Consider the following 9498-nt stretch of genomic DNA (forward strand, 5'->3'; position numbering starts at 1 on the left):
GGAAGTTGAGCTGCTCTTGTCTGAGCTTACACTTTTCCTTATTGAGCTTGAGCCCAGCAGACTCGACTCTCTCCAGGACCTTCTGGAGATGGAGGTCGTGCTCTTCCATGTCCTTCCCATACACAACAATGTCATCCATGTAAACTGAGACGCCCTGTAGGCCTTGAAGTGTCTCCGACATTTTCCTTTGGAAAATTTCTGGGGCGCTCGTTATCCCGAACGGTAAGCGCCGGAAACAGTACCTGCCAAATGGCGTAATAAATGTGGTGAGTAGGCTACTCTCACTGTGCAGGGGAATCTGGAAGAACCCCGAGGCTGCATCAAGGCTGGAGAACACCGTTGCTCCACACAGCTCCGCTGTAATCTCCTCTGGTGTAGGTAAGATGAATCTCTCTCTCTTTACCTGTTCATTTAGTTTCTTAAGATCCACACATATACGAACCTTTCCGTTCTTTTTGAGCACGGGCACCATGGGGGCGCACCAATCGGTTGGCTGGGTTACCTCCTCTATGATGCCGTACTCCTCCATGTGGCGCAGCTCCTCCCTGACCTTGGACGTCAGCGGTATTGGGACCCTGCGCGCAGTCTGCACCGCGTACGGGGTGGCGTTGTCCTTGAGCTGTATCCTCACAGGCTCCGTCTTGAGCGTGCCATGCTCTCCAAAGGCACCATGGACCTCCTCGATCCGTTTCACGAGGCCCATCTCAGCTGCAGTGGATCTACTGAGTAAATTGTTAACAGACTTTCCTCTAATAACATACACTGGGAATGAGTATGAGTTCTTCTTGTATGTGGTGTTAACTTGAAATTGTCCTTTACAGTCTAACTGACCTCCTGGGCTGGTCAAAGATACACTAGTCTGCTTCAGTTCTCTCTCTGGAATGAGCATATTGAAAGTCTCTTCACACATTACACTAGCATCAGCCCCAGTATCGATCTTAAACTTAACAGGAGTTGCACCCAGAAGAAGATGCACTGTCCACTCATCACTCACGTTAGCATTCACTGATCCCAGGAAGTATTCACTCTGCTCATCAGCCTCTGTAACTTCACTCACCGCTTTGGTTTTGCACTGGCTCTGCCAATGTCCGTTCCTGCCGCATTTGTTGCAAGCTGAATTGCGAGCGGGGCATCTCTCTGGATCCTTATGCTCCGTTTTCCCACACCGGCTGCACTTCCTCCCGTGCTCCATCTTTCCCCCTCTCTTGGCGTTGCGCTGCCATTTTATATTCTTCTTCCGCGCGCCCCGCACCTCATGTACGGATGCCGTGGCTGCCGTGGCCTCTGCTGCCTGCGCACTGATCTGCATGTTCACTGTCTCTGACTGGCGAACAGACTGTATAGTCTGCGCCAGTGTAAGATCCGCCATGAGCTGCAACTTACGAGACTGCTCTTTATCTTGAATCCCCACCACGATTCGGTCTCGAATATTTTCATCTCTACTCTCCCCGAACTCGCAGTGTTCTGATAAATCATAGAGAGCCCTGATGAAAGTCTCTGCCGGCTCGCCAGGCCGCTGCACGCGCTGGTGGAAAACAGCACGTTCATGGATTACATTCCGCCGTGGGAAAAAGTACTCGTCGAACTTCTCCATTACTATTTTGTAATTATTCTGGTGTCCTGGGTCAGTAAAAGTAAACGACTTGAAAATATTTTCCGCTTCACTCCCCATTGCGTACACCAGGGAACACACTTGTACTTCACCCGACTTCTTGTTGAGCTCCGTAGCCGTCCGATATCTCTCGAACCGCCTTTTCCAGTCGGTCCACTCCGTCGGTTTATCAAAGCTGAAACTCTCCGGTGGGTTAAACTTCGCCATGGCTTACACTCTTTGCAAAACCACTGGCCACTTCTGACACCATGTAATAAATCACGGAATGTCCACACAGGTAAGTTGTTACTTCTTTATCTAGGAGCTCTCGGGTTCATGTCCACAGCATACACGTGACTGACGTAAAACCCCTCCCACTGCCGTAACACCCACTAGAGTAAAACATCAACAGCTACGTTACGACAGCCGTAAAGCAGAGTACCGTAAACACTCTAATACTCTGACAGTTAACAATTTTTTTCAGAGGTTTTCAGAGCTTCTTTTATCTTCCTTTATCGGTACACACCTGTATCATATAACAACTTAAAGAAAAGTCTCTTGGCGCCATGGCCGAAACCCAACAGGAAGTCGGCCATTTTGAACATTTTGAATTAATCGTGTAATTTTGGCGCAATTTATGCCATTTCTTCGGTCATTAATGCGGCCTGAACCGTAACGTGCACCCAGGTGTGTTATACATCAAAACGTGCGTCTCCATCCTCCGACACCACGCATTACTTTTCTCTTTCAAAAGTGTTACCGTGGCGACGCTAGACGGCAAAAAGCGCGCCCACCCTTCATCTGATTGGTTCAGACAGAAAAAACTTTGCGCCTCAAGCCCCACAATACGGTTTGACGTACATGAACGAAAATCGGTACACACCTGTATCATGTCGCAACTTAAAGAAAAGCCAGGCCTGTCGATAAATTTGATATTTCATGGTTTGCATTAATGGTCGTGGCCTAACGGCTCAACAGCGCCCACTAGAATACTTTTCTCTGCCATAACTTTTGAAAGGTTTGACATAAAGAGTCGTGGGTGGTGTCATGGGACTAGGTATTGAGTCCTTGACCATAATTGGCGAAAATGAGCCCCGCCCCTTCTTCTGATTGGTTGTCCCTATTTCCTGCTATAACATTTGAATGTTTTGACATAGGAAGTTGTGGGTGGTGTCATGGGATTCTGTAATGAGTCCTTGAGCTTCTTTGACCTTAATTAGCCCCGCTCTTTCTTCTGATTGGTTGTCCCGATTTTCTGCTATAACTTTTGAATGGTTTGACATAGAGAGTCGTGGGTGGTGTCATCAGATTCTGTATGGAGTCCTTGACCTTCATTGGCCTCAATTAGCCCCGCCCCTTCTTCTGATTGGTTGTCCCTTTTTTCTGCTATAACTTTTGAATGGTTTGACAAGTCGTAAGTGTCATTTCTGATATGCTTATGGGGGGCGGTGGCCGTGAGTGCGAGGGCCCGTTCATCGCTGCTTGCAGCTTTAATTTTACACTGTTTTACAGACAAAACTGGGCCAACACCTAATAACGGACAAATATACATTTTCATCTTATGCACTGGATTAACTAAATTTCTGTCCACAAAATATCTAAATATAGGCTATATAGTGATATAAATGTGAATAGTTATATAAACACACATAATGTATAATATGAATAAAAAGATAAGTTTGTGGTGGATATACACACACAAGACAATTGTTAATTCTCAGAGTTATAATTCACGGCGACCTCGCCCATGTTACAATGCCTTGTTAGTTCCTTTTACAAGGGATATTCTTCCCTTTAATTATACGTGCTACTTTAAGAGTAGAGACACACCTCGGAGGTGTTCACGTCTTTACCTGCGCGAGAGTTTGCTGTTTGGTGGTTTTTGATTATTCACTGTGTTAATTGAATAAAATGGAGTGCTCTCCAAAGAGGAATTAATCTCCGTCATTTCTCTGCCTACATCAACCGCACTCCCACATTGGTGACCCCGTTTTTCTCTCGGACGTTTCCAGGGATTATTACTGAACATGTCTGCTTCACTGAAGTTGCCCGAATTTTGGGAACAAAACGCGAGCGCATGGTTTGCACAGGCTGAGGCTCAATTCGCCATTAAGGACATTACAGCGGATGACATAAAGTTTTATCATGTCGTGGCATCACTCACCAGCGCAACTGCAGGGAGAGTGGTGAGTCTGCTAGAACGTCCTCCGACGCGGAACAAATACACCACTCTGAAGGCACATTTACTGGACACTTTTGGACTCTCTGAATCCGAGCGGGCGCGCCAGCTCCTCTCTCTCCCCGCTCTCGGCGACAGCAAGCCTTCTGAGCGGATGGATCACATGCTGGCTCTGCTGGGAGACCACCAGCCCTGTTTCATTTTCCAGGAGATATTCCTGCAGCAGCTGCCTGACCAGGTTCGTTTGGCTCTGGCTAACTCTTCTATTACTGATTTTCGCCAGTTGGCCAGGGAGGCTGATAAATTTTTCTCCGCTGGGAAAAAGTGTTTTGCGGCCACGCCCCCTTCTACCTCAGGTGCCGCCAGTGATGCAATTATGCAGCAGCCTTTCTCCATCTCTGCAACTACAGCTGTGCCCCGACGTGCAAAGCAGTCAGGTGGATTATGTTTTTACCATGCCAAGTTTGGCAACAAAGCCAGAAAGTGCCTGGCCCCCTGTACTTTCAATGCATCGGGAAACGCCCCGGCCGCCACCTTTTAGCAGCCATGGGTGTCGGCCATATCAGCGGCTTGCTGTTTATCACTGACTCTCTCTCTGGTCGTCGTTTTCTCTGTGACACGGGCGCCCACATTAGTGCACTGCCAGCATCTGCCACGGACATTAGCGCAGGGCCACACGGTACCCCCCTGGTGGCCGCCAACGGCAGCACGATTCATACCTTTGGCACACGCACTGTGACGGTGTGTTTGGCAGGTCAGCGTTTCACCTGGGATTTTGTGTCAGCTAAGGTGTCCACCCCCCTCTTGGGTGCTGATTTCTTTTTGGCCAATAAACTTTTGGTAGATGTGAGCAACCGCCGCCTCGTCCACGCTGAGACTTTCAGCTCCCTGCCCTGCGAACACAGTGACACCGCCCCTACAAGGCTGTCCAGTGCCCTCTCACCGGCTGATGTTTTCTCGCACCTCCTCGAGGAGTTCCCGGAGATCACTGCACCTACTTTCTCGTCCGCCTCCACGAAACACGGCGTGCTGCATTACATCTCCACTGATGGCCCGCCTGTGCACGCCAAGTCCCGCCGTCTGGACGCACACAAACTCGCTATAGCTAAGGCGGAGTTTGACTCCATGGAGCGGCTTGGCATCATCCGCCGGTCCAACAGCCCCTGGGCCTCTCCTCTGCACTTGGTGGCTAAGTCCAATGGTGGTTGGCGCCCGTGTGGCGACTACCGGCGCCTTAACGCAGTCACCACGCCGGACCGCTACCCTATTCCTCACATCCACGACTTCTCAGCCCACCTGGCAGGTGCGTCCATTTTTTCCAAGGTGGACCTTGTCCGGGGTTATCACCAGGTCCCCGTCCAGCCTCAGGACATTCCTAAGACGGCCGTGATCACCCCATTCGGGCTTTTTGAGTTTCTGAGGATGCCGTTTGGCCTGAAAAATGCTGCTCAGACCTTTCAGCGTTTGATGGACACTGTGTTGCGTGACTTGTCATTCGTTTTTGTCTACCTGGACGACATCCTCGTAGCCAGCAGGTCCAAGGCTGAACATTTGTCACACCTGCGTCTACTCTTCAATCGCCTTCAGCAGCACGGCTTGATCATCAACCCAGCGAAATGCCAGTTTGGACTGTCATCACTGGATTTCCTGGGCCACCACATCACCATCGCTGGGGCGATTCCACTGGCGTCGAAGGTGGAAGCAGTCCTGAAGCTCCCGCGGCCTCCCACTGTCCAGGCTCTGCAAGAGTTCTGTGGCATGGTCAATTTTTACCACCGTTTTGTGCCTCGGGCTGCCAACCTCATGCGCCCCCTGTACAGCGCTCTAAAAGGGAAAAAATCGGCAAAGCATGACATTTCTTGGTCGACGGAAATGTTGGAGGCTTTCTCTGCCACAAAGGATGCCCTCGCTGGTGCGACCATGCTGGCTCACCCCGTGCCTGGCGCTCCAGTTGCCCTGACCACGGACGCCTCGGATTATGCTGTCGGTGCGGTTCTCCAGCAGTCTGTTCATGGTGTTTGGCAACCACTTGCTTTTTTCAGCCGCCAACTGCGTTCCAGCGAGCAGAATTACAGCACTTTTGACAGAGAACTCCTCGCGCTTTATCTGGCCATCAGGCATTTCCGTTTCCTGCTGGAGGCTCGCCCGTTCACTGCCTTTGTGGACCACAAGCCTTTGATTTTTGCCATGGCCAAGGTGTCGGAACCATGGTCTGCCAGGCAGCAGCGCCACCTGGCTTTCATCTCAGAATTCACCACGGACATCCAACACGTGTCAGGCAAGGACAATGTTGTGGCCGACTGCCTCTCCCGGGTGCTCATTGGCGCTGTCCACCTGGGAATAGACTATGCCCGCATGGCTGTGGACCAGGCTTCCGACCCCGACGTTCAGTCGTACAGGACAGCAGTCACTGGCCTCCGGCTGGCGGACGTCCCGTTCGGTGAGGATACAACGCTGCTCTGTGACATCTCTCTGGCCCTCCCCCGTCCTGTGGTGCCACATATTTGGAGACGACAAGTTTTCGACGCCATACATGGCCTCTCGCACCCAGGCAGTAAGCCGTCTCAACGTCTTGTAGCTGCGAAGTTTGTCTGGCACGGCCTGAAAAAGGACATTCGCGACTGGGTCAGGACCTGTGTGGCATGCCAGCGCGCTAAGATCCATCGCCATGTTAAGGCCCCAGTGGAACATTTTGCGGTTCCTGAAAGGCGGTTTGATCATGTCAATGTTGACTTGGTGGGACCCCTTCCTCCCTCCAGGGGATTTACTCACCTGCTAACAATGGTGGACAGGACCACCCGTTGGCCAGAAGTTGTCCCGCTGTCTGCGACGACTTCAGCTGATGTAGCCAGGGCCTTTATTGGTTCCTGGGTCGCCCGGTTCGGGGTCCCCTCTGACCTCTCTTCAGATCGTGGCCCTCAGTTCACCTCCGACCTCTGGACTTCTGTTGCTCGTCAGTTGGGTGTCATTCTCCACCGCACTACGGCATACCACCCGCAGGCCAACGGCATATGTGAACGCTTTCACAGGGACATGAAGGCCGCCCTCAAGGCTTCTCTCACGGACGACGGCTGGGTGGATAGACTGCCTTGGGTGATGCTGGGGATTAGAACTGCGCCTAAAGAGGACCTCCTCTCTTCCTCGGCGGAGTTGGTTTATGGCCAAACCCTCAGGGTCCCAGGTGATTTTGTCCCCCACCCCACGGTCCCCTGGTCTGCATCTGACCAACGCCGTACTTTGTTGGACTCTGCTCAAGCGTTCCGGCCCGTTCCAACCTCACACCACTGCCTGCCTCGGGTGCACATTCCCCCCGACCTGCGTGCTGCGGAGTATGTTTTCGTCCGCCACGATGCCCATCGGGGACCCCTGCAACTGCCTTACGATGGACCATATCGGGTTGTGGAGGCTGGTGATAAGACTTTTGTCATCGACGTCGGGGGCAGGATGGATTGCGTCTCAGTGGACCGTCTGAAACCGGCCCACCTCGATTTGGGCCGCCCGGTGGAAGTGGCTCAGGCACCACGGCGCGGCCGCCCCCCGGGTAAGCCTCCCTTGGAGCTGGTCCCGCCCCCTTTGGCCTCCCCACACTGCCACCCAGCACCTGCTCGCCGTCAGCAGCCTGCTCGCCGTCAGCAGCCTGCTCGCCGTCAGCAGCCTGCTGCCGCCACCCCCCCGCCTCGACCCCCTCTGCCTGCTCAGGGGCTTCGGAATAGCTTTGGGAGGGTCATACGGGTCCCTGGTCGTTTCACTGGGCCTGTTCTTGTGAATTCTGGGGGGACGTGTGTGGTGGATATACACACACAAGACAATTGTTAATTCTCAGAGTTATAATTCACGGCGACCTCGCCCATGTTACAATGCCTTGTTAGTTCCTTTTACAAGGGATATTCTTCCCTTTAATTATACGTGCTACTTTAAGAGTAGAGACACACCTCGGAGGTGTTCACGTCTTTACCTGCGCGAGAGTTTGCTGTTTGGTGGTTTTTGATTATTCACTGTGTTAATTGAATAAAATGGAGTGCTCTCCAAAGAGGAATTAATCTCCGTCATTTCTCTGCCTACATCAACCGCACTCCCACAAGTTAAGATATTCCTTCAATTGTCCCACAATGGGGAAATCCACAGTCAAATGTCAAATTTAACTTTTTTTTTATTTTTTTATTTTTTTTTTTTATTTCGTTTATTTCGGCATGTTTATATAGACACATTTCATCTCCAGAACATTATACATTGCATACTCAGCACATGACGAAAAGGGTACGGGAGAAGCTGACGCTTATCAAAGTCCCGCCCCGTTCTATGTAAGATTCATGATCACATCAACAACAGAATTCAGTAAGATTAACTTAACAATATAGTTTGTGGATCATGTTAGGCATTTCACTGATTGATTAAATCACTTTTGCAGATCAATTAAGTGCCAGTATATCTTGAAAAGAATACACAAAAAATGTGATTCACGGTAATACTCACACTCCGGTCGTCATCCATCTTGAGAAAAGGAGAAAAGAGCACGCTGCCGGAAAAAAACGAGACGTCTCGATCTGAACTGTTGATTTAGTTGCAGTTATAAAGTAATCCAGTAGGGGGCTCTGTGACGTCTAGAACTGCGGTTCAGATCTGCTGCTCAGATCTGCTGCCTCCGGGTCTGCAGCCATACCCTTCTCGCCAGTTAGGCTGAACTAAATGTGCAAATGCCGGACCACAATATATAGACACATGGACAAATTCCCCTTCCTTGTAATCCAACAGAATCATTAATAAAAAAAAGAATATATGTTTTTAAACTAATGAAAGTGGACTGGACAAATTATATTGTACCCCAAGAAAACATCACTCGGTTCAGTGACATGTTTAACTTAAGTGTCTCCTGTAATTAACATCAATGGTGTCTTCAATCTTGCAGTCAGTCAGTTTGACTATTTAAAAGGTCAAAATTCAGCACTCTGCTGTTTGTTATCATAAAGTTCCCCACACTGAACATGGACTGGAGAAGGCAAAGGAGGGAGTTGTCTGAGGAGATCAGACAGATCACAGACATTTAAGCATGTTAAAGTTAAAGGTAAAGGTAAAGATTAAAGACCATCTCCAAGCAGCTTGATGTTCCTGTGACTACAGTTGTAAATCTTATTCAGAAGTTTAGTCCACAGGGATGCAGCCAACATCTCTAGACGTGGACACAAGAGGAAAAGAGATGACAAATTTAAGAGACAGAGAATCTGAATTATGACCAAAGAGCCTTGAACTAGGAAAGGCAAGTTTATTTGTATAGCGCATTTCAGCATTCCTGTATTTTTCTGTAAGTTTGTTCCAGATCTGTGGAGCATAGAAGCTGAATGTTAACTGGTCCCCAGCAGCAAACAAGGCCAACTGTTGTTGGTGTTTTTGTTAATGATTTCAGAAAAGGAGGATTCCCTTGCATTCCTCAGTTGTAAATGATATCTGTGAAGTCTTCTTATAGAATGAGTCAATTAATGGGAGGGTTAGTGTGTGTATGTATGTATGTATGTATGTATGTATGTATGTATGTATGTATGTATGTATGTATGTATGTATGTATGTATGTATGTATGTATGTATGTATGTATGTATGTATGTATGTATGTATGTATGTATGTATGTATGTATGTATGTATGTATGTATGTATGTATGTATGTATGTATGTATGTATGTATGTATGTATGTATGTATGTATGTATGTATGTATGTATGTATGTATGTATGTAT

Source organism: Cololabis saira, chromosome 3 (genome assembly GCF_033807715.1).
Source record: "Cololabis saira isolate AMF1-May2022 chromosome 3, fColSai1.1, whole genome shotgun sequence".
Taxonomy (NCBI): domain Eukaryota; kingdom Metazoa; phylum Chordata; class Actinopteri; order Beloniformes; family Belonidae; genus Cololabis; species Cololabis saira.